General features: G+C 47.1%; 1 long non-coding RNA gene across 1 annotated transcript; it reads left to right on the top strand.

Moving 5' to 3' along the window:
* The first annotated feature begins 478 nt into the window (after positions 1-478).
* Positions 479-25947, top strand: LOC144260080 (uncharacterized). The gene is made up of 6 exons (XR_013344996.1): positions 479-539; positions 6580-6790; positions 7364-7893; positions 12387-12520; positions 13152-13303; positions 24643-25947. It is a non-coding gene; the product is annotated as an uncharacterized LOC144260080 (long non-coding RNA).
* The last annotated feature ends 149 nt before the right edge of the window (positions 25948-26096 follow it).

The following is a 26096-nucleotide window of genomic DNA, read 5'->3' as shown; positions in this document are numbered from 1 at the left end:
GATGCCGCCCCATGTGTGTGGAATGGGGCCGAGGGAGGCGCCCAGCAAATGCTTGGGAGACACTTTCTGTTTCTCGGAAAACACAGAAACACACAAACAAGCCCTGTTCCAAGAATACAGTGGCTCAGCCGGCTTTACCTCCTCCCCTGCCACCAAAGCAGCTAAACAGTAACTAAGGGAAAACACTGCACAGAAATAATTGCTCTCAAAGGGCACGAATCGAAGTGATGCTGGATGATGTTCAAGAGGAAAATCTGGCCAGAATCAGTGACAGCATCGAATGGGGGCAATTAGTAGAAAGAGGGGGTAGAAATGGCTCCCCGGTGGTGGAGGGAGTGGAACGACCAGCGGCGATACAGTGGGGATGGGGAGTGGCAGGAAAGCCCTTTAACGGTGGAATATGAAGCATAATGACGCTGCTGATGCAGGAAAACGTTTTAGATACACGGCTAGTTCCTGCCCCTCTGGTTCTCGCTCACCGGAGCATTGAGACACATGGAGTCCATCACTCTCCCGACGTTCACAAGCAGCCATTTCAGGTCAGCGAGATGCCGTTGGCACGGCAAGCTCTCTGCATGCTGCCAAAGTGGTTTAAAGCCAGGCCTTGCAGGTGTCTGTCGGGGGTGGGTGTGACCGACCCAGGACGCAGCCGCAGGGGACACCATGTTGGAGCAGGGAGGTGTTTGCTGTGCATACAGCACTGGGGAGACTGTGCCTGGGGCACTGTGCTCAGGACAGGGTGACAAGTGTGTTTGGAGTTTGATCCCTGGGTCCATTTCTCTTCGTTCCTGCCCCAGTGGCCGGCTGCTCTGTAGCGTCATCCTGTCATTTTCCATAGTGTGAGCCGCATTATTCCCCAGGGAGATGCTGTTATAGCTCCTGATAAGGTGGTGGAATACTGCTTTGCGCTTGTATTTGGGACACGGAGACAGGAACACTTTCGACTCCGATCTCGGCTCTGTCCCACTGGAGTCACAGGCTCCTTTCTGGGATTTGACGGTGCTTTGTGCCCCCCGATTCCACCTTTTGTTTAGGGTCGCTGAGTCTGGGCTCGGGCAGGAAAGGCCTTAGTTCTGCACGTCTTTGTGGCGAGGTGTCTGCCAGCGCAACAGTTCTGTGCAGGGGTCTGTAGCAGACCCGCTGTGGCTGTTGTTAATTTCTTCCTCCCACTGACTGGTCTAGTGTGTTTCAAGGGCTGCTGGAGCATTCTGAGCAGCTTTTCATTCCCATGCTTTGCTCTGCTCCTTGGGGCAGGGGCTCGCTGAGCCCAGGGAAGATGGTAAATAGGAGAGTGGATTGTGTTTTCATGTGGGTTTAGTTTTCATCCTCTCCCGCTGTGCAGGGGGGCCAGTCGCACTCGCTGCTTTGGTTGTGGTTGCACCAGAAGTCAAATATTTGTTCTCTGTCTCAGCCCAGCTGTAACGCACAGTGGCTGCTGCAGGGCCTGTGCTCAGCGGAAAGTTGGGGGGTGTAGGGAGCTGCTACCAGGGAGTTCTCCAGGGACGGCAAGGGAGGGGGGGAGCTGCAGCATTTGTGTTTGCTACCTGAGAAGACCCGTTATGCTCCAGACTTAGTGCGTCTCCTGCCTCTTTTCTTGCTGGGACTCCCGGACCTTTCTCTTGTCCGTTCTGTCCGTCTCCATGCTGTCTGCCCATCCACGCTGGCCCTCCGGGCCCTTGGTTTGCAGTCGGATGCAGCCTTGGCTTGCGGGATTTTGTGTAACGTGTCCTCCCTATTCCTTTTCTTTCTCCTCCTCCTCAGGGTCAGGCGTTCTGCAGGCGTGAAAGGGGGTGAGGATAAGGGAGGGGTTGGGGTGAGGTGAAGCAGGATGGAGAGGTGGGGAGTGAGCCCAGGGCAGACTGAGGAGAAAGAGAAGACAAAGAGATGAGAAAAGGGAAAGGAAAAGCTAGAAAAACAAAAGGAGAACTTGTGGCACCTTAGAGACTAACACATTTATTAGAGCATAAGCTTTCGTGAGCTACAGCTCACTTCATCGGATGCATTCAGTGGAAAATACAGTGGGGATTTTATATACACAGAGAACATGAAACAATGGGTGTTACCATACAGACTGTAACGAGAGTGATCAGGAAAGGCGAGCTATTACCAGCAGGAGAGCGGGTGGGGGGCGGGGGGACCTTTTGTAGTGATAATCAAGGTGGGCCATTTCCAGCACTTTACAAGAATAGTAGGAGGGGAAATAAACAAGGGGAAATAGTTTTACTTTGTGTAATGACACATCCACTCCCAGTCTTTATTCAAAAACAAGAGGAAGCTTGGGGGAGGTGGGCTGAGAAGAGAAGCCGAAGGGGGAGAGCAAGAGTGTAGGATATGTACTGTGCAGAACGTATATTTTAGGGGCTGGGTCATGTGACAAGATGCCTGCTTGTCTGGCAAGGAAAGAGACCAGCCAGCTGAAAAGCTGAGCCAGCAACCGGATCAGATAAACAACTTGGTCAGCAACCCAATCAGGTGAACAACTGAGTTAGCCAATTAATCTCAGTGTTAGGCAGAAAAGTGTTCATACAATAGATAATGAATCGCTTTGTAACAGTGTATTAAAGCTGAGCATCTGAATGTGGGGGTGTGCTCGCATTTAACCCTGCGCTCTGCCCTGTTTCGGTGGGCTGATCACTCGCTGAAGCAGCAAAGAAATGACATACTTCTTCAGCTCAAGAGTCAGTCTGTGAATCTAGCCATTCTGGGTAATGGGAAAAAGAACTGGTCAACAAAGAGGTAGAGTGGGATTGTGAGCCTGGCACCCTCTCCCCTCCTGCAGCTCCCAAACCTTCATCGCTACCATTTATTAATTATTTGTCTAACCCTTCTGCCAGGTGAAGTTGGCGGCAGCCAGGGCCAGGTTCACTATCTAGGGGTTCCCCTTTCAACGATACAACACAGAACCGGCTCGAGCCCCCCCACAGTGGAAAAATTACACACCACCCAGGAGCCTCTGAGAGACAATACTTCCCCACTCACATGCACGGAATCTGAGTGTAGGAAAGAAACATTTAATGAAAGGAGGGAAGTTACCTGACATAAATTAAGGAAAGTGCCACAAGGGGGGATTCATAATCATAGCACTGGGAGCAGGACGCCCACCCCAGAGCACGTGGGGAAGAGTCTTCTGCCTCGTCTTCTTGATTTCCTCTTCCGTGCCCTTCTCTGCTCCCTCACCATACCCCACTCACAGTGGTTGTCCTTGATCAGTAGAGGACCGAGGGTTCAGAGGTGCCTCTGTCTGAGTTCACATCCTGCATATGGAGGAAGGCATCCTGCTTGCTCTGCCATCTGAGCACTTGTTCTGGCTGGCTATCCCACTAGCCACTGTTCCATCCCCTCACTGCTTTTCTGGCTACTTGCCTCTCTACTGTGATCTCTGCAGGCCAGTCTCTTGAGAGTCTATCCAACTTTTAGCATAGAAACCTGAGGCAAGCTGGTCAGAAATGCTATCCCACCACAAGTGATTATCAGCTCTTTTGAGTACTGTAAAATGACAAAAGGTCTATCTTTGAACAATACGGAGAACCAGGTTAAACCAAACCAAGTATCCTTAGCGAGCATTGACATTGCCAGACAGGAATCTCTCTCTCTATCTTCCCTTACTGTTACATGGCTCTGGCATTTGAGCCCCTGGCTTAGCAAGTTCTTGTCAGCTGAGGGTGCCCCCGCTCCATCCGGACCTGCACAATTTTGCTCTCCTTTACTCATACAATAAGGACAACAACTTTGATAATATTTCACTACCCGCATTCAGTACTACAGTGTTTTGTAACCCAGCACCAGCCAAAGTTCATCACTTTGAACAACACTGCTCTGTCTGGTGGATACCTAGGCAGAGTAGGTGTGTTCATGTAAATACAGTTTGCTCCTGAAGTCTCTCCCGCTCCCCAGCTAGCTGTCAGTGGAGAGTTCATTCAGACCCTGCTTACACCTGTATTCCTGTAATGTCCAGGGGCCCGAACTCAGATCGGGGGCCCACTGTGCAGTCCTATGCAGATACAGTAAGGCATGGTGCCTGCCTCACAGAGCTTACAACTTCAGTGCACAATAAACCGTCCACCATGATCTTCTCTGACCCCTTCAACTGCCCCCTCCCCACCAATGCTTTTTCCTGGCCTACCATCAGCATGGAGAGAGGTGGTCTCTAGTAACATAACTGGTGAGGTTCCTTTGTAATTATTTGCTCTCCTTGGCCCATAAGTTAATAAAGGTTAGAAGTAGCAAATTGTAACAGGATAGAAAAAAAGAACATCACCCAGTGTCAATAACTGCTACTGACAAGTATTGGAGAAGTAGTCATGTTAATCTGTATCCACAAAAACAACGAGTCCAGTAGCGCCTTAAAAATGAACTGATTTATTTAGGCATAAGCTTTTGTAGGTCAAAACCCACTTCTTCAGATGCATGGAGTGAAAATTACAGATACAAGTATAAGTATACTGGCACATGAAGAGAAGAGAGTTACCTTACAAGTGGAGAACCAGTGATGACAGGGTCAATTAAATCAGGGTGGATGTGGTCCACTCCCAATAATTGATGAGGAGGTGTCAATACCAAGAGAGGGAAAATTGCATTTGTAGTGCTTCATATTCCACTGTTAAAGGGCTTTTCTCCCAATTCCCATCCTCATTCCCTCCTGTCTCTATCACTGCTGGTCGTTCCACTCCCCTCCACAACCTGGGAACTATTTTTACCCCCTCTTTCTACTAATTGCCCCCATTCGATGCTGTCATTGATTCTGGCCAGATTTTCCTCTTGAACATCATTCAGCATCACTTCGACTCGTACCCTTTGACAGCAATTATTTCTGTGCAGCATTTTCCCTTAGTTACTGTTTAGCTGCTTTGGTGGCAGGGGAGGAGGTAAAGCCGGCTGAGCCACTGTAATCTTGGAACAGGGTTTGTTTGTGTATTTATGATTTCCAAGAAACAGAAAGTGTCTCCCAAAGAGTTTGCTGTGCACCTCCCTCGGCCCCATTCCACACACATGGGGCAGCATCTGACTGGGGCCTGGTCTGCACTAGGGTGACCAGATGTCCCGAATTTTTAGGGACGGTCCTGATATTTGGGGCTTTGTCTTATATACGCACCTATTACCTCCCACTCCCATCCTGATTTTCCACACTTGCTGTCTGGTCACTTTAGTCTGCACGACAAAGTTAGGTCAATGTAGCCACCTTGCGTCCACCTAGGTGTGCATGTGTCCACACTTAAATTTGTGCCCCACCAAAGTCAGCCCCCCGTTACAGCAACACAGTCACACCACCGCCTGGAGCAGTGTTGAGCCAGGGTCAACTGAAGGAGGTCGACGCAGCGTGAGTGTAGACACTGAGTTACTTGGCGAGGGGGGGCAGGGGCAACACAGCCCCCCCCAGCCCGGAGTGCCAGGTGGGCAGGCAGCTGAATGCAGCCCCCAGCCCCAGTGCAGCGGGCAGGTGGGCAGGCAGCATGGCCCCAGCCCCCCCCCCCCCCACAAGCGCCAGGGGGGTGGGCAGCGCAAGCCCCAGCTCCAGCTGCCTGGACTCCCTGTCTGCAGGCCAGCCCCATCAGCCCCAGCCCAGGGCAAGGGTGCCTGATCCCTCCCAAAAGTGGGGCTGGGGGTCCCTGCCCCCCTGCCTGAGATAGAGGCAAAAGCAGCCCCCTGCCCATGTCCCAGGCCCCCCACCCAGGGCAGGCTCCTCACAGCTGCCCGTGCAACTCTCCCCGCCCTGGGTCCAGCGGGGGGGCCTCGGAGCCGCAGCCCGGCCATGGTAAGAGCTGGATGGGCAGCTGTGGGGAGCTGCGGCAGAACCCCCATTTGCCGACCAGGGCAGGTAGAGGGTCTGTGACTCCATGGCCTCTCACAGATGACTGCCCAGCTCTTACATTGGCCGGGCTGCAGCTCCGAGCACCCCCCATCCATGGAGCCAGGTTGGGGCAGACGTGGGGAGCCAACATGGAGTCGCAGACCCTCTACTTGCCCTGGGCTGGGCGGGGAGCCTGGAGGGCTGGGACATGGGCCACTCTCAGCCCCCTCAACCACGCACCCCGGGCGGGTGGAGGGTCCGTCTCGGCTCCCCACAGCTGCCCAGGCTCCCTGGCCGGTCTCCATGCCGGCCTGGCCGGGGGTAGGGCCTCAGGGGAAGAGGAGGGGAAAGGAGCGGGGTCTGTCCTGGTGAAAAGTGGGAGGTCTCTGCCCCCACTCCCCCCCACACCGTTCCAGCACCACTAGCCCAGAGCCCCGGACACAGGGGAAGGACAGATCTGCAGCAGAGGGTGGTGGGAAGGAGGAGGCAGCCTGGGGAGAGAGTGGGGGGAGGGCACAGAGGCCATTTGGGGAGGCTCAGCTTTCCCCTGCCTTTGATACCCGCCGCCCATCTCAGAGTCCTCCAGCAGCTGTCCCACGATGCCCGACAGTGATCGCACGTAAATGAAAGGTTAGGTACAATGTAAGCCAAGACTATTGGTTTTTAAAAGAAAATGCTTTTATAAATGATGCATTATTTCCTGTAACTGAACGTAGCTGGGTTTGTTCAGTGGATTTTTTACTGAGTTATAATCTCCTTTCTGATATAATCATGTGAACTGCACTGCCCAGGAGTCCCCGGAGACCGGAAGCCCCCATCTCCTCTAAAGCCCTGTGAATTTCTGAAAGGCCTTTTCCTGCTTGTCCAGCCTGGGGAGACCCTGGGTGTGCAGCTCCCCAGCCGACCCTGCCGGCTCCACACGCCAGTTGCCCTCCTGCTTGGAGCAGACAGGAGATGCGGGATCTCCTGGGCCCGTGGGGAGAAGAGGCTGTGCAGACACAGGTATGGACCAGCCGTAGAAACGTGAACCTCTACGAGCAGATTGTACAGGGGAGCCAGGGGAAAAGTCTCCCTTTCTCATGATGTAATATGTGGCAGGGGGGTCTGGTGCCAAAACAGGGACGTGTGCGCCGTCCTTTGCTCCACCGCAGCTCGGGAACCCATCGCTGCAAATCCCTGAACCCTGGGCTCTGGGTCTGTCGCACCAGGAAGCTGGTTCCTGTCACCAATGTGGGCAGTTTCTCAGGGGTGTATGAAGACTTGTTTAATTACAGCGACAGCCACGGCTGAGAGTCACTTACTGTTTAACAGAGAATTTTCTAAGTGCTCTGCAATGTACCTGCTGAATCAGATTGAAAATTGCTGTGCCCCTGGGGATGCCAGGCAGGGTTAATGGTCCATATTTGGGATTTTTGGCTAAGTGGGTCGTGAGATGAAGCCCCCTATAAATCACATGGCATCTACGTTTCCTAGCACTCATGGTGGTTTTCTGTTTGCCTCTGAAGCTCAAATGGTTCTGTTTCCTCCCTCCCTCCAACCCCAACCCCAACCCCTACCCCCACCCCCACCCCCCAGGTGTTCTCACCATCTTGGGATTGATCTCACCGAGCGTCTGCCCCTTTCGGGAAGCAATATTCCCACAGTTCTTCAGGCTGAAGTTTGGAACTACAACATGGGTGGAGCCAAGCTGACGTACTAAAGAGAGCCAACGGCGCGTACGCTATAGACCCATACGCCCTGCAGCTCCACCTGGCAAACTGGTTGAATCACTCATTAAAAAAAGAACATCAGGAAGGTCATGATCCTACAGGGTCTAACCAGCATGGATTCTGCCAACAAACGTCACATCCCACTCGTCTCAGAATTCTTTGACATGTTCCCTGGACAGAGGAGAGCCATCGGAGCCTGCTCTTGCTTTCTTTCTCCTCACCAGTGTTTGATCCACGACAACCCTTTGCCTCTCACCCCATGACTGCTTAGCTTGTTTGGTAGCCTATTGTGCAGGACTTTGTCAAAGGCCCTTTGGAAGTCTGAGGGTCTGTGCACACAGCAAACGCTGTGCATGGGCTCCCCTCCCCAAGGTAGCTTGAATCCAGCAAACGCATGTAACAATCGCTCTGTAAACACCACAGTGCAGCCTTCAGAGGGGCTAGTGCACAGAGTCCACACTCCCAGTCCATGCTGGACCAAAGGCCGACTTCCATCATGGCAGAAGGTTCCATGTTAGGTCCCGTGTTGTTTAAGATATTTATTAATGATCTGCTGGGGCGGGGGTGGAGGTGAGCAAGGAGGGAGCAAAATCTGCAGCTGACAACAAGGTATTTAGATTAATCAGGATCAGAAGGGGGCTGTAAGGAACTTGAGAGAAACTTCAAGGTTTCTCTCAAGGGAGGGATATCTCAGTGGTTTGAGCATTGGCCTGCTAAACCCAGGGTTGTGAGTTCAATCCTTGAGGGGGCCATTTAGGGATCTGGGACAAAAACTGGGGGATTGGTCCTGCTTTGAGCAGGGGGTTGGACTAGATGATCTCCTGAGCTCCCTTCCAACCCTGGTAATCTATGATTCTAAAGAAGTTCTAGGAACACGCAACGAGTAAAATTCCCTGTTGATAAATGCAAAGTGATGCTCACTGGAGGGAAAGATTTAAACTCCTCAGGTACTTTGCAGGCTCCTAGGGTAATTGTACTAACTAGGAACTGACTAAGGGCTGTGCTCCTCTTGACCTGCTGCTTACAAACAGGGAAAAAGTGGTAGGGGAAGCAGAAGTTGGTAGTAACCTAGGCAGCAGTGGCTGTGAGCTGGTTGAGTTCAGGATCCTGACAAAAGGAAGACAGGAGAGTAGCAAAATACGGACCCTGGACTTCAGAAAAGCAGACTTAGATTCCGTTATGAACTGATGGGCAGGATCCCCTGGGAGGCTAATATGAGGCGGGAAAGAGTCCAGGAGAGCTGGCTGTATTTTAAAGAAGCCTTATTGAGGGCACAGAAACAAACCATCCCGATGTGCAGAAAGAATAACAAATATGGCAGGCGACCAGCCTGGCTTTACAGTGAAATCTTCGGTGAGCTTAGATGCAAAAAGGAAGCTTACAAGAAGTGGAAACTTGGACAGATGTCTAGGGAGGAGTATAAAAATATTGCTCCAGCATGCCGGGGTGTAATCAGGAAGGCCAAAGCACAACTGGAGTTGCAGCTAGCAAGGGATGGGAAGGGTAAGAAGAAGGGTTTCTACAGGTATGTTAGCAACAAGAAGAAGGTCAGGGAAAGTGTGGGACCCTTACTGAATGGGGGAGGCAACCTAGTGAGAGATGATGTGGAAAAAGCTGAAGTACTTGAAGTACTTTTTTTGCCTCGGTCTTCACAGACAAGGGCAGCTCCCAGACTGCTGCACTGGGCAACGCAGCAAGGGGAGGAGGTGAGCAGCTCTCAGTGGGGAAAGAACAGGTTAAGGACTATTTAGAAAAGCTGGACGTGCACAAGTCCATGGGTCCAGATCTAATGCACCCGAGGGTGCTGAGGGAGTTGGCTGATATGCCTGCAGAGCCATTAGCCATTATCTCTGAAAATTCGTGGTGATCAGGGAGGTCACCAGGACGATTGGAAAAAGGCAAATATAGTGCCCGTATTTAAAAAAGGGAAGAAAGAGAACCCAGGGAACTACAGACTGGTGAGCCTCACCTCAGTCCCTGGCAAAATCGTGCAGCATGTCCTCAAGGAATCCACTGTGAAGCAGTTGGAGGAGAGGAAAGTGATCAGGAACAGTCAGCATGGATTCACCAAGGGCAAGTCATGCCTGACCAACCTGATTGCCTTCTGTCATGAAATAACTGTCTCTGTGGATATGGGGAAAGCGGTGGACGTGATATATCTTGACTTTAGCAAAGCTTTTGATACGGTCTCCCACAGTATTCTTGCTAGAAAGTTAAAGAAGTATGGATTGGATGTGTGACGGGTTGGATCATAGAGACCCCCCTTGGGACTGCCACCCGATGTGCCAAGACTAATTCTGCCCCTGCTTTCCTATCCTGTCAGCTTAGGACTTCAGTGCCTGCCTGGTTTGAGCCAGACCCGCTAGCCTGCTGCAAACCCAGACCCAGGTCTGAACCATGTCCCCTAACAGCTGTAGGCTTAACTGAAAGCAGCTTACAGAAGTGTTCCTGTCTTTAACACTCAAATGCCCAACTCCCAGTGGGGTCCAAACCTTAAATAAATCCGTTTTACCCAGTATAAAGCTTATACAGGGTAAACTCATAGATTGTTCACCCTCTATAACACTGATAGAGAGATATGCAAAGCTGTTTGCTCCCCCCCCCCCCGCCCCAGGTATTAAATGAAGTGAGCTGTAGCTCACGAAAGCTCATGCTCAAATAAATTGGTTAGTCTCTAAGGTGCCACAAGTCCTCCTTTTCTTTTTGCGAATACAGACTAACATGGCTGCTACTCTGAAACCTACATACTCTGGGGTAATTAATAAGTAAAAGGTGATTTTATTAAATACAGAAAGTGATTTAAGTGGTTACAAATAGTAACAGACAGAACAAAGTGAATTACCAAGCAAAATAAAATAAGACACGCAAGTCTAGGTCTAATCAAACTGAATAGAGATAAAACCTCACCAGTTCCAGTAAGCTCTCTTTTACAGACTAGTGTCCTTCTAGTCTGGGTTCAGCAATCACTCATACCCCCTGTAGTTACTGTCCTTTGTTCCAGTTTCTTTCAGGTATCCTTGGGGTGGAGAAGCTCTCTCTTTAGCCAGCTGAAGACAAAATGGAGGCGTCTCCCCGGGGTTTAAATAGACTTTCTTTTGTTGGTGGAGACCCCCTCCTCTCTCCTATGCAAAGTCCAGCTACAAAATGGAGTTTTGGAGTCACCTGGGCAAGTCACATGTCCCTGCATGACTGAGTTCCTTACCAGCCAAGCCACCTTCCTGGGAAAGCCCAGATGTGGATTGCTGTCTCCATGTTCATTGTTAGCTTAAAAAGGGCTTCTTAATTGGGCACTTACTGAGAATAGTCTTTTCTCAAGAAGCTGACCAACTGCTTCACTAAAACATACTCAGAATTAAACAAGTATGCAGCCAATATTCATAACTCAAATACAAAAATGATACATGTACACAAATAGGATTAATAAATTCAGTAGATCATAACCTTTACAGAGATATGTTACACGGCCTATGTAGCATAAAACACATTCTAGTTATGTCATATATACATTCATAAGTATATTTCCATAAAGCCTTATGGGGGGCACCATCACAGGATGAATGTCCTATAAGGTGGATAGAAAGCTGGCTAGATTGTCAGGCTCAATGGGTAGTGACCAATGGCTCGATGTCTAGTTGGCAGCCGGTATCAAGCAGAGTGCCCCAGGGGTCGGTCCTGGGGCTGGTTTTGTTCAACATCTTTATTAATGATCTGGATGATGGGATGAATTGCACCCTCAGCAAGTTCACAGATGACACTAAGCTGGGAGGAGAGGTAGATACGCTGGAGGGTAGGGATAGGGTCCAGAGTGACCTAGACAAATTGGAGGATTGGGCCAAAAGAAATCCAATGAGGTTCAACAAGGACAAGTGCAGAGTCCTGCACTTAGGATGGAAGAATCCCATGCACCACTACAGACTAGGGACCGAGTGGCTAAGCAGCAGTTCTGCAGAAAAAGACCTGGGGATTACAGTGGACGAGAAGCTGGATATGAGTCAGCCGTGTGCCCTTGTTGCCAAGAAGGCTAACGGCATATTGGGCTGCATTAGTAGGAGCATTGCCAGCAGATCGAGGGAAGAGATTATTCCCCTCTATTCAGCACTGGTGAGGCCACAGCTGGATTATTGCGTCCAGTTTTGGTTCCCCCACTACAGAAGGGATGTGGACAAATTGGAGAGAGTCCAGCGGAGGACAATGAAAATGACTGGGGGGCTGAGGCACATGACTTATGCGGAGAGACTGAGGGAACTGGGGTTATTTAGTCTGCAGAACAGAAGAGTGGGGGGGATTTGATAGCAGCCTTGGGGAAAGAGCTGATCAACCTGACTTCAGCCCTGAGGGGAGAGAGGTACCAGCACTTCAGTCCTCTGGTTCACGCACTGCTCTGTTTCCGATGCTGTGGCAGGTTGAGAGCTGTCAGGTTACCCAGAGTTCCTATAAAGCACATCTGGAATTGTTTTCCAGGCAGAGGTCGCTTGCTAATCAGGATCCAACTCCAGCCCACCACCCCACACAAATTGCACAGACCAATAATGAAACTGAAATAATTGATTCTATCTCTGTCTTTCCATAAGCAAAAAGAACAGGAGGACTTGTGGCAACTTAGAGACTAACAAATTTATTTGAGCAAAAGCTTTCTTGAGCTATAGCTCACATGCATCCAATGAAGTGAGCTGTAGCTCACGAAAGCTTCTGCTCAAATAAATTTGTTAAAGCTTTCGTGAGCTACAGCTCACTTCACTGGATGCATGTGAGCTATAGCTCAAGGAAGCTTTTGCTCAAATAAATTTGTTAGTCTCTAAGTTGCCGCAAGTCCTCCTGTTCTTTTTGCGAATACAGACTAACACGGCTGTTACTCTGAAACCTTTCCATAAGCACTTTGTTTCTATCAGTGACATAACAGAAGCATCCCTATAAATTGGCATCAGTCCTGTGAGAGCTCCAGTAGCCTGGCCGGAGGGCACAGCAGCTGGAAGGCGCTCCAGAGGCTGCAGGAGGAGCAAACGTTCGTTCTCCAGGCACAGAGGTATTGTTGGTTGCTTGTCCTTCACTTGGTTGTAATGTCTGACTAAAGAATGTGTATAACTGAAGATCTGTCACTGAAAATGCTCCTGGATTACAGGAAGAAAAAGGTTTTGACTGGCAGATCTCTCTCTCTCTCTCTCTCTGTCTGTACAAGATCCAGCTAATAATTTCCAGGAGAGATGGAATCACCCAGAAGGTGATTCTTGAGAGCTTTGATTGAACTTGGTTAATCATCTCATGCTAATTTGAAAGCTTCTCAATAAATTTAGTATCTTTAGCATCATATTGCAGAGGATGCCCCCTTCCCAAGAGATACGATAACCATGAATTCACGGTGTTCAGGTTTTTCTGGCCTTTAGGTCATTCCCTGGTGATAACTACAGCTGGTCAGATATTATGTGTCAAATGAATGACGAGCTTGTCACATTTTTGGCTGGTGAATCACTCATGACTTCTGCAAGTGTGTTCATGATTTGTAAACTATTCAGAATACTCCGGATGAAATGCTTTCTGGCAGCATATGTGTTTGAATCCTCTTTGCTTTGAATGTTATTCATTCCAATAAGTTTTCAAAGAATATTCATTTCTGCAAAAACTTATTAAGCTTTTGTGATTTGTGAACCTTTTACTAGATAACCAGCAGTTGCCTGAATACTTGTAACGAGTGATATAACTTCATGAATTCTAACCAGTTGAAGTTGGTGCTTTTAGTCAAAGCTCTGAAATACCCCGGACCCAGTTATCTTGGAGACCAGCCTCTTTAACAGTTGTGACCAAGTATCAGGTAAGATCAGCTGGGTGGATCTCAATGGTGCTGAGTCTATACTAGTAACTGAAAACCCCAGGCTGTCACACAGATGTAATTTGGAAAGTCATGTGTAAAAAAGCCAAAAATGGTTGAAAACTTAAACATTGGACTGTAACAGACTGTGAATCCCAGTGTGAATGGAACCGGGTGATATCTGGAACAAAAGAAGCTCTCAGCCAGGCTCATAGGAGTTTCCATCACTTCACACTGGCTCAGACAGTCTAGATTTCAGAGTGATGTCTGAAGCCATGGGCAGTGGATGCATTGGTGCCAACTCTGTGGGTGCTCCGTGGCTGGAGCACCCAAGGGGAAAAATTAGCGGGTGCTCTGCACCCACTGGCAGCCAAGCTTCCCCCCTCGCATGCCGCATCCCCACTGCCCCCAGCGCTTCCCACCCACCCCCCCGCCAACTAACAGCTGTTTGGCGGCGCTTAGGACTTTCCAGGAGGGAGGGGGAGGAGCGGGGATGCGGCATGCTCAGGGGAGGAGGCAGAGAAGAGGCAGGGCAGGGATGGGGACTTGGAGGAAGGGGGTGGAATGGGGCTGGGGTGAGGGCGGTGCAGGGGCGGGGCCAGGGGCTGTGGGGGGCTGTCGAGCACCCACCGGGCAGAGGGGAAGTCGGCACCTATGAGTGGATGAAGCTCCCCAGCCCAACTTTTCTGTCTGTGGCCCTGCCCATGCTCCACCTCTGCTCTGCCCCAGGCCTCACCCCTCCCTCTTTCCCCCTCTTCTCTTCTCTCCCCACCCCACTCACCCCTTCCAGCCAAATCCCTGAACCCAAATGAAGCAAATGATGTTTGAAAAAACCACTCCTCTGCCATTTCTTTCTAGAGAAAATGGAGCGTGTTTCCCACTGCATGTCAGATGGTGAGGACTGGACATGCAGAAAGTACCTAATTAAAAGCACTTTAAATTTGGGAATAAGAAGTGTCAGTCACAGGTTTTTTGATATACCCTGAAGTTTGTCAGAGGTTTATTTGCAAAAGCTTTGTAGTAAGGGTGAGTCAGCTGTCCTGCTGAACACAACGTTAAATATTATGGGATACATAATGCAGCTCTTCTCTGTTTTACATTTTCTTAATCAGTATTTCTAAGCTGGTTTTATATTTTAAATGTACTCTTAAGCCTTCAGAAAGGAATCATTCCAGAGTACTACAGATTTAACTTACTGAAACAAAGACATTATTTTAAATTCATCAGTCACAGAGGTTTAGTGTGTTCATAACAATATTCACTGCTTTTAGAAAAAGGGACACTAATTTAATTTGTGTGATCTCCATAACAATAGACGTGCTTATGAAATTTCACCGACTTCAAAACATATGTTTCCAAAGATTTTAGGCATAACAAAGGATTTTCTATCTTACTAAGGTACTGATTTCACTGGAGGGTTCTCTTAAAACTAGGTTCACCAAATTGTCAGAACAGTAAAGAAAGGTAGACAAACGAGATTCCTTATCTGGAAGAAAAGGGGTGTTGTCCCTTTAAGGGCTCTCTTCCACAGGAGGTGACGGGAGAAAGATTACAAGGATGAACAGGACAGGACGACTTTGGAAGCAAGTTTTTTAAAATTAAAACGTGTATTTTAGAGAAGGGTGGTCTTTTGAAGGATTTATTTTAAAAACGATATGTCTGAAGATCCAAGCATTTAAGGCTAAAGATGAATATTCAGATTGTGCATCTAAAAATCTATGCAAGAATTTTTTTAGAGATGTGATTTAAAATCTTCAGCAACACACTAATGAAATATTTTTAAAGCAAATTTTAAACTAAGGTCCTGTAGGCTGACATGTTCTGAGTAAATATTGCAGCAATACACAACTGTTTTTGGTGGTCAATTCAGAAACTGATAGTATATACCTGCCAAGAACTTGATGACAACATCATTAAGCCAATGATTTTTCTTCAAGGTCTCTCTTGCCCAGGTTTTGGACAGGGTATTGAGGCATTGCTGTGCTCAGGGTTGCACATCTAGTCTATGTAGGAACCGGTTTTATTTTCAAAAGGGAGTTAGGCAGGTAGGAACCTAAATGCTATTGTCTGGGCCTGGGTCACTCCAGCCATTTTTTAGCTCCAGTAGGTGAGACCCTTCAGAGAAGATACATTGCTTGCTAGGAGCTGCCGTACAGGGCTCTGGAGCACCATTTAAAGTTGGGGGGGGGCCTCAGTTCTCCCCTCTCCTCCTCAGCATGTAGGCCCAGCAGCCTAACAGAGAACATTGTTTTAAATAATAATTAATGTAAGTAGTAACAAGCATAATGTATTTTAATTTAGCAAAAAGAACTAGTTTCAGTAGTATTAAGAAGGAGTTGTTTTGGTAAGCTTTGTTTAGCTCTGTAAAAAATCTTTGCTCTGCAAGAAGTCTTGCTTTCGAAGTTATTTCCTGTTCTGCGGGTGAGGAAAGGACTGTCCGGTGTGCTAACGGAGAAGAGATAGGAGGCGCCAAGTGGGCAGGATAAACAAAGGGGAGCAAGAATTCGACAGGCGCCGACCAAACTGCCAGGGTCGTTCGAAGGGCTGAGGAAGGGCAAATTAACAACCCTAAAGCAAAGGCAAACACCCCCCAAACTAAAAGAAAAGTAAAGCCAAAAAAGCAAAATAAAAATTATACTGCAAAAACTCCCCCAAACAACCCAGCACAAAGTTAATTCAAACCAGCCTTCACTACTTTCTAATTAACAACTCCAGCGTAACACAGCAAGGCCCCATAAACTTGCAGGGGGTCTTGTTATGCTCAACAGCCTAATATTGCAATAATCACTAAAAGCCAAACAAAAAGCACTAACAATGATGCATCTCAGCCAGGAAATGGCGCCCCAAGCGATTCTAAACGTACCCCCAAAAAGCTTAAAAAACAAAATCTGCTTAATGTAGCTGTGACGAAGCAGGACTGTTCTTAATGTTTCCTCTGAATTGTGTTGGGGTGCCTCAGTTTCCCCTATGCAGTTCTTAAGTATCTAGGGGTTGGAGAAGGGTGTATGATCATTGCAGAGCCCTAGAGGGCAGGTGTGTGCAGGGGTCTGGACACAGAGAATGACCATCACCCTGTTTCCTGGCAACTGATGGCCTGGCCCTTCCCCCCTGCAAGGTGAGAGCTAAAGGGTTGGAGAACAAAGGAATCAGGTGACCTCCTGGCCTGGGAAAGGGACAAAGCCCAGAGGAGGGGGGACTGGAGAGAGTTTCAGTTTGGGGCAGGCTGGGGACATGGAGTGAAGTGCAGACGTGGTTGTCTGGCTCACTGGCCCCCAGAATGGACCCAGCTAAGGGGTTCTGTTCTCTGCACCTACAAGCTCTGTTTTAGACCATGTTCCTGTCGTCTAATAAACCTTCTGTTTTACTGGCTGGCTGAGAGTCCCGTCTGACTGCGGAGTTGGGGGGCAGGACCCTCTGGCTTCCCCAGGAGCCCGCCTGGGCGGACTCACTGTGGGAAGCGCACAGAGGGGCAGAGGATGCTGAATGCTCCGAGGTCAGACCCAGGAAGGTGGAAGCTGTGTGAGCTGTGTGTCCTGCAGACAGGCTGCTCACAGAAAGGAGACTTCCCCAGAGTCCTGCCTGGCTTCATGGGGAGCAGTTCCAGCACATCGCCCGGGGACTCCGTGACAGTAGCCCACCAATTTATGCACAAAGGTGTAAAACAAAACAAAAACAAAACACTAAAACATTAGAGCAAGTAGCTAAATGAGCAAATATAAAAACATGGGTACAAAATTCTGTTCGTTGTGCGAGGAATAAAGCTCGCCCCCACATTGGCAGCTAATAATCCACCAGCAACAACTTAAACCGTGGCACAAAATTCTCATTAATTTCATGAATAAATTACCAAAAAGTAAAAAAAGGTTTCCATCCCTACTAGTCATTGTGAATTCCTTTTCAAAATGAGGAAAAGCTTTCCCTAAAACAACAGCACCAGAACCGCTGCTAAAAAGCTTAGTACAAAAGTGGTCTGTAGGTACAGAGCCCCCAAGGTTATAAACTCAAATAACGGGGGGTGCATTCATCAAAATAATCTTTACCATAATAACGCATGCCTTCAAAATTAAACAAAAATTTCATATCCCATACCGCCCTCCATCCTCAAAACAGGTAAAAAAAATAAATTGTACCATTAAAAAGGCACTGCAAAAAGTGATGAACCACACCAATAAAAACTGGCCTAAAAAGCTGCCCTTACTCTTGGCTGCCATCCGCAGCTGTGACAGGCTAAAAGCAAAAATTCAGCCGTATCAAATTCTGTTTAAGCAGCAAATGAGGTTCATAATTAATCCCAAATGCCTCATTAAAAATGATAAAAAACACCCTACGGCAACACAGCATAACTACTTCCAGTGGCTTAAACAATCGCAAATAACAAAACTACCTTATAATACAAAGTAAACCAAGCCATTAAATAAATACAAAATTATATAAGCAAAAAGCCACTAATTCTAAGCTATAAAAGGACCAAAACCAGGTAATAGCTCTAAAATTAAAAAAAAAATTAAAAAAATCATATGCTAAACTCCAAATAAACAGGCCCCTATTCCATAATTAACCATCTTAGCCCACTAGTGTACCATATTAAAAAAAAATAAACAACCAGCAAACTCAGATGGGTTCATATTTTACAAATATAATTGTTTTCCAAATTAGTTTGTGTTTAATTGTTACGGGCATGGACTGGAGGTGTATACCTGCCAGTCAAAAGTCCAAGGAACGTGCAAATTCGTGCACCCCAATAAAAGTTTATTTGCACACTGCTTAATCCCATGAAAAAAGTCCTGCCAAAAACCTGCTACATGCAAAAATGCTGTTATTCTTGGAAATGTTTACACATTTTGGTGGTTCAGAAACAGCACACGCACACTAAAGCATACAAGGGTTTAATTTTACAAACTACAATAAAATCCCAAAAATACCCATGCATAACAATACTCTGTATGGGCCTTTTGCAAAAATCACATTGCAAGTCCTGGGTCAATATAACCAGCGAAAATCATAACAGCATAATAAAGGTAACAACCCCTAAGGGGCCATTTGTACATTTTAAATTTCTTTTATAAACGCTTTGGACCCAGTCCACTCACCTTCCTGTCTTTCACACCAAAACCACTAAGGTGCGCAGTTACAGTTGCAAAAAAACGTAACAGTGCTCACTTTAAACAGCCCGCCAATTATAAAAAGGCCTTATCCACACTTGCTTAAAAAGCAACCACCAATTAAAGCATATGTAGCACCCATAACAGCCACCCTACATATTGTAGTTAATTAAATAATAATTTGACCCTCACACAGCCCAAATGTGCACCAACGGCACCCCTTTATTCAAGGCTTGGTACAACTCCTTACAACAAACATCTCTCCCGTTTCATAAAAAAAAATTTAAAAAATTAACCCGTACGATACTAAAAAGCATGAAAGCTGGTACAAAAATATTAAATTTGTAAACTTAATAGCATTAAAAAAACCAACGCTAGCGCAGAACAAGCTTTACGCCGCATAATAATACATTACCCGATTAGTACAGATGGGGTAAATCCACGAAATCTACAATGGCACACTTAAAACCACATCAACCATACACTTTAGGCTCAATATGCCACTATGCAAAACACAGCTAATAAAACAGCTACAGCCGTATGGTGCTCTAAACAGTTGTAAGCCATTGTCCTAACAAATAAATTAATTAATTAAATTCAAGCCACAAACGCGTCTGCCTTAACCTCCCTTCTCAGCAAACATAAAAACAATCTTTTTCTCCCTTATGCTCCAAAATGGTATAAGCCGATAAAATCACACGTTACATGGCTTTTCCTTTCTCCCTCCCACTTCCCTGGTTCTTCTAACGCAGACAGAGAGCCACAAACCAGAAGTCCAAGATGCAGACAATTCAACGTTTATTGGGGGTATTTCCAGCAAGCATGATTCCGAAGCCCTTCGCACCAGTCGGGCTTACCCAGCTCTGATGCTGCGGAGCATTTACCTCGTGTCCCCCTGTCACGGAGTGTGGGGGAGTCCGGGGCCTGCACCCCTCTTCCTGGGAATCACCGTGACTCTCAGCCAGCCAGTAAAACAGAAGGTTTATTGGAAAACAGGAACACAGTCCAAAACAGAGCTTGTGGGTCCAACCAGGACCCCTCAGTCAAGTCCTTTCGGGGGAGCAGGGAGCTCAGACCCCCGCCTTGGGGTTCCCTGCGTTCCACCACCCAACCCCAAACTGAAACCAAAACCCCCCCAGCAGGCTCCCTCCTGCAGCCTTTGTCCAGTTTCCTGGGCAGAGGTGTTACCTCCCCTCCCCCTCCTGGCTCAGGTGACAGGCTCTCAGGTCTCCCATCCCCAGGGAAACTCCCCTGCCACATCCCCAGGTCAACACTCCCCCCTCCCTGCTGCGTCACACCCCCTTCCCAGCTCTGACGCCCCAGAGTCTTGCCTGTGTCCCTGTTCCCATTCCCCCCCCTTAGCAAAACATGATTCCAATTTCCTCCCCCCACTTCCTGTTTGACCTCAGTCTATATGGTAAAACTTGATTTCTGCTTAGCCAATCATTTTACTGAAATGTCACTAACCAATCCTAGCATATTGTAACATAATTCTCTGACCAACTATATCCCACTATCTTAATTGATTTATACCTAGCAAAATTAATTATACGGCAGACAGAAACAATTAAAGATCCAGACAGAGACCAGACAAGACAAACAATAGAAAAGTGGGGACCATAAAGACAAAACAATAAAGAAATGAGGGTTTCACAACCACAACCGTTGATAAGTGAGTTCTTGGTAGGCAGAAAGCTCTCACACTGCATTTTCTTTAAACCTTCTAGGATCTTGTCTTTCTCTGGAGGTGTTAGATGGGATCGCCTTCTTAACAGCAAAAAAAAAAAAAAAAAAATTAAAAAGAGGAGCCCACGAAAGCTTAGGCCCAAATCAGCATATTAGTGTCTAAGGTGCTGCAAGGGCTCCTCATTGTTTTTGCTGATACAGACTCACACGGCTACTGCGTAACAGCCTAATTTTACCTTCTTTCAGCGTGACTGGTTTGGGATGTGAGGAGGTGACCGGTCGCTTCCCAGCTTAGGGCTGCCCCTGCTGCTTAGCCTAAGAACAAGGCCTCAGACTAGCGCAGTGAGAGAAGGCCCACACACAGGCAGACTGTGATATTGATTCTTTGATTTTATACCCCTGTAACTAGCTAAGTGATAAAAATACACCTAAGGTCTTAAAGTTTAGGCCTTTACAGACAGGCCTGAATATCTATTTTCTAACAATACGTGCAAACAAATACCCTAACAAAACACATCACCATACGCAACGCGTTCAACCATCCACACACCTACACACCATGTGGTCTTTCCAACACCTCCCAACTCTACAAAAAAAAGGCAGAGAGCCCTGTGGCACCTGACAGACGTCTTGGAGCAGGAGCTCTCGTGGGTGAATGCCCCCTTCGTCGGCGGCATGGCACGTATTCACCCACGGAAGCTCCTGCTCCAAGACGTCTGTCAGTCTATCAGGTGCCCCAGGACTCTCTGCCGCTTTTACAGATCCAGACTAACACGGCCGCCCCTCTGATTAAAAAAAAAAAAAAGCATATCTAAGCCCCAAAATTAATAAAAATATACATAAATAAACAAAATTATTAATCACCGTAACTATAAAAAATAAACTACCAGGCAATAAATATGCCCCATCTTGCCAATTTAAAAAAAAACCCTTGCTCCATGCATAATAAAAAATTAGCAACATATTACTAAAACACGTTCAATAACAGCACCACCAAAATACATCATAAAAATATATTTAAATTATTAAATTAAAAAAAGATATAGCAAAAAATATCTACTCAAAAGCCACCTGTACAACAGTATATATGTAATATAACAATACGACAAACCCCTACCATAACTCATTATGGTTTCCAGTTCATAAAAATAAAAATATTAACCTAACAAATTTCAGCAATGCGATAAGTTTTCATTTCTCTTTGGGGTTAATTAAATTGCCTCATACCAATAGCTAGCAAAAACCAAAGAAATCAGTCAATTACCTGCAGCAACCCAAACATAAATACTAACACAAAGCCTCGCCATTCTGCCCCAGAAAATAAAATTCTAAAAGTATCCACACGACCCCAACAAATAATAATATACCATTGGTATAACATCTTCAAAGGCTGGTATTATATTATAATCAACCCTATAATTATTTTGTATTAATTAGCACGTTTGTTATAATGTGTTGTGTATGCTGTAAAATAAAAAAAAGTATCTTAAATTAAAGCCACAAGCCTAAATTGCTTCACAATACATGGCTTTAAAACAATTAAATAAAATGTGACCCATTTAATATATTAATATTAAAGGGTCAAATTAAAAACTCACGGTAGGCCCAAAAGCCTAGCAGGTTACAGCGGAAGCCCAAAGGCCTAACAAAAGGTGTTTTAAATACTAATTGCAATCATTACTGTAAATAATAACAAAGATGCTGTATTTTAAATTAGCCCAAAAAATTAATAATAAAACATTGTTCTAAGAAAGTGCATTTAGCTTTTGTTTGGCTCTGCTTGCTTCTGTAAAGAACTTTGCTCTGCAAAAGTCTTGCTTTTAAAATTATTTACTTTTTATATAGATAAAGAAAAACATAGAATATGCTAACAAATAAAAAAAACACCAAATAAACAAAAGAAATAAAAAAGCAAAAATTCAGAAAGCACCAACCGATCTATCAGGGTCATTCAAACAGTTAAAAAAAGCAAATTTACACCCTAAAGCAAAGGCATCCACCCCCCACCCCCCCATTAAGTAAAAATAAAGCCAAAAAGGCAAAATAAAAACTATGCAGCAAAAACTCCCGGCAACCCCCCAGCACAAAGCTAATTCAGAACAACCTTAATTACTTTCTAATTAACAACTCCAGGGTAACACAGCGAGGCCCCATAGACTTGCAGGGACACGTATTCCTATAAAAAGAAAAGGAGGACTAGTGGCACTGTAGAGACTAACCAATTTATTTGAGCATAAGCTTTCGTGAGCTACAGCTCACTTCATCGGATGCATTCCTGTAGCTCACGGAAGCTTATGCTCAAATAAATTGGTTAGTCTCTAAGGTGCCACAAGTCCTCCTGTTCTTTTTGCGGATACAGACTAACACGGCTGCTACTCTGAAATGTATTCCTATAAATATGTATCGCCATAAAACTTCCCATTCCTTCTGCATCAACGGCAAAGGGCCACCCCCCCCATTGAAATCCGCCCTTCCCCCATCCCAGCGAATACCGAGCAAACCCCGCCCTGCGCAGCCACAGACGGAGCGTGGGGAGCAGCCTGCAATGGGCTGGGGGGCGGGGGGAGAAGGGGCTCCTAGCCGGGACAGCGGAGATGAGGGGGGGACAGGTCAGTGCCAAGCAGCCCCCCCACACCCTGCCGCCAGCAGCCGAGAGAGGGGACAGCTCAGTGCATTGGGGTGGGGGGCCCCCGATACTCCCCACTGCCAAACAGCCCCCGCCTTCCCCCCCAGCCAGATGCTGAGGGGGATGGAAAGACACAGTGGGGGGGAGAGGGGCTCCCCCCCCCTCAAATTTCATACCCCCTCACTGGCCTACTCTCTGCTCAGCCAATAGGAATGCAGAGCTGTATCTGGCAGAGCCAATAGCAGGGCTGGGAGCCTCTGCAGCATCTTTGCATCCCTGAAACAAGCCCACTCCGGGGGAGGATCCCAAGCTCTGGGCTTAGGTCAGAAGTCGCCTGGTGCAGATTTCATCCTGCTCTGACCCCACCTTCACACTGCGACATGTTCAACGGCAGGAACGAGCCCCTGGCTGGGACACCAGGGGACGCAGGCCTGCTCAGGCCTATCCAGGGGATAATTATCCCCACAGCCAGCCCAGCTTTGGAAGGATCCGGCTGCAAGAGCAGCGCTGCTGAATGACCCCCTGGAATCTTTCCTGCTGCGAGAAACAAGCCTGAGCGGCCCTGTCACTAAAAGCTGTGTAGCGTAGAGTAGACAAAACCTTAGTGCAGGGGTGAGCAAACTTTTTAGCCCAAGGGCCACATCTGGGTGGGGAAATTGCATGCAGGGCCATGAATGTAGGGTTGGGGCAGGGTGTTGGGGTGTGGCAGGGAGTGTGGGGTGTATGAGGGGGCTCAGGGCAGGGGGTTGGGGTGCAGGAGGGGTGCAGCAGGGGGTTGGGGTGCAGGCTCCGGCCCGGCGCCACTTACCTGGAGTGGCTCCGGGGTGGCAATGGTGCGCAGCAGGGCTAACGCAGGCTCCCTGCCTGCCCTGGCCCCATGCCGTGACGCTCCCAGAAGTGGCCAGCACCATGTCCCTGCGGCCGCGGGGGCAGAGGGCTCCACGCGCTGCCCTCGCCTGCAGGTACCTCCCCCGAACTCCCATTGTCTGTGGTTCCCCATTCCCAGCCAATGGGAGCTGCAGGGGGGTGGAAGGTACCCGCAGGCGAGGGCAGCATGCTGAGCCCTCTCCCCCCCGCCACCGCCCTAGGGGCTGCAGGGACGTGGTGGCAGCTGCTTCTGGGAGCAGCTCGCGGCCCACAGCACCACAGGGGTGGCAATCCCACGGGTCAGATCCAAAGCCCTGATGGGCCGGATCCAGCCCGCAGGCTGTAGTTTGCCCACCCCTGTCTTAGTGTCTACTGTATCAATGTTCTACCATATCCGAAATGATGCAGACAAGTGTGTCCTAATTCAGGCATCCAACAAACACAAACAAAGCAAAACAACACACAAAGTTTTCGGAGGGGTAGCCGTGTTACTCTGTACCAGCAAAAACAACGCGGTGTCCTTGGGGCATCTTAGAGACTAACAAATTTATTTGGGCATAAGCTTTCGTGGGCTAAAACCCACTTCAGCAGATGCATGGAGTGGAAAATACAGAAGGAAGATATATATGCACAGTACATGAAAAGATGGGAGTTGTCTTACCAAGTGAGGGGTCGAGACAATTCAATTAAAGTGGGCTATTATCAACAGGACAAAAAATCACTTTTGTAGTGGTAATCAGGGTGGCCCATTTCAAACAGTTGACAAGAAGGTGTGAGTAACACTAGGGGAAAATTAGCATGGGGAAATTAGTTTTTAATTCTTGTAGTGACCCATCCTCTCCAGTCTTTATTCAGGCCTAATTTGATGGTGTCCAGTTTGCAAATTAATTCCAGTTCTGCAGTTTCTCGTTAGAGTCTGTTTTTGAAGGTTTTTGTTGTTGAAGAATGGCCACTTCCAAGTCTGTTATTGAATGGCCAGGGAGGTTGAAGTGTTCTCCGACTGGTTTTTGAATGTTACAATTCTTGTTGTCTGATTTGTGTCCATTTATTCTTTTGCGTAGAGACTGTCTGGTCTGGCCAATGTACATGGCAGAGGGACCATGCCACAGTGTTCACCAGAGTTCAAAGCAGTTTCACTTTCTTCATCTTTTGTCATCACTTTGTACCAGACAAGCCAGAAGAGAGAACTCTGTTTACAGCACTCCCCTCACTGAGACCAAGTGCACAAAACCAAAGATGACTCCATTACAACATAAATGTGGAATGCTGTTAATTGTGTAACTAGAAACGCTCCTCTAAGGCAGAGAGGTGTCAAATAACTCCTGGAGACCCAAGCTTTCTATTTAAATAAAAAGCAAATCTCTAGCCCTTTGCCATGCAGAGAAACCTCAGAATGTTCTTCTGTTTATGTTCCATCAAAACTGAAGCAAATCAGAGAAGCCCTTGAAGTTAAGAGGTCACCATAGTGAGAATAGAAATTTGTTCAAATACTTTTTTGGGGGGGAGGGCAGATCCTAGCTGGAGAACAGAGAGAGGAAGATATTTAAAAGTTCATTTTCCCATCCCACCGCCTGATCTTCCTCACCTCCACTCTCATCCCCTCCATTCTGAGAGCAGACTGCGCCATCTGGTATAGTTGAGCTGATTTTAACCTTAAAAACAATGAGGAGATGCATCTGAAGAAGTGGGCTTTTTCACTCATGAAAGCTTATGCCCAAATAAATCTGTTAGTCTTTAAGGTACCACCGGACTCCTGGTTGTTTTTGTGGATACAGACTAACATGGCTACCCCCGATACTTGATTTTAACCTTGACTCTTCTAAGCTCTAAAATCTGCACAGCTACACAGATTGCCTTGAAATATGGTGTGCCTCATGGGATTGTGGGGTAGGGGCAGTGGTCCGAATTTGGGGTCATTTGACCTAGAGGTTCAAGAGATACAGCTCCCTGAAAAAACTTCTAGACAGCTGTTAAGAAAGCCATATTTGAAATGGGAAAAATACATTACACATAATGTAATATGTGTGCAATAAACATGGCTAATAAGTAAAGTTCAGTTCAATCTATCAGGATATGATGTACTCCGGAGAGACTGAGAGGCTACCAGAGGATGTGCGGGGGGGTGAGGGGGGGCAGTCTGTATATTTATAAAAAAGGAACTTAGCTATGTTTAAATGGATGTGCAGAAACCAAGTTTTGAATATAATGCTATTGAAATTCCCGTGCAGAACAAAAATACTTATAAATAGATGTATAATGTTTATAATCCATATAAAAATTTGTTATTTTAGAACTAGAAAAATTAGTTAATTCATAATTTGTGGAGACTTTAACAGTCATAATGAGCTATAGGGAAGTAAGAAAGCTTGCATCTGATGAAGTGGGTTTTAGCCCACGAAAGCTTATGCCCAAATAAATTTGTTAGTCTTTAAGGTGCCACAAGGACTCCTTGTTGTTTTTGCTGATACAGACTAACACAGTTACCACTCTGAAACCTGACCTAAAAGGTAAATGC

Source organism: Eretmochelys imbricata, chromosome 2 (assembly GCF_965152235.1).
Source record: "Eretmochelys imbricata isolate rEreImb1 chromosome 2, rEreImb1.hap1, whole genome shotgun sequence".
Classification (NCBI taxonomy): Eukaryota; Metazoa; Chordata; order Testudines; family Cheloniidae; genus Eretmochelys; species Eretmochelys imbricata.
Note: the sequence above shows the minus strand (reverse complement) of the source record. Positions and strands in the feature narration are given on the sequence as shown.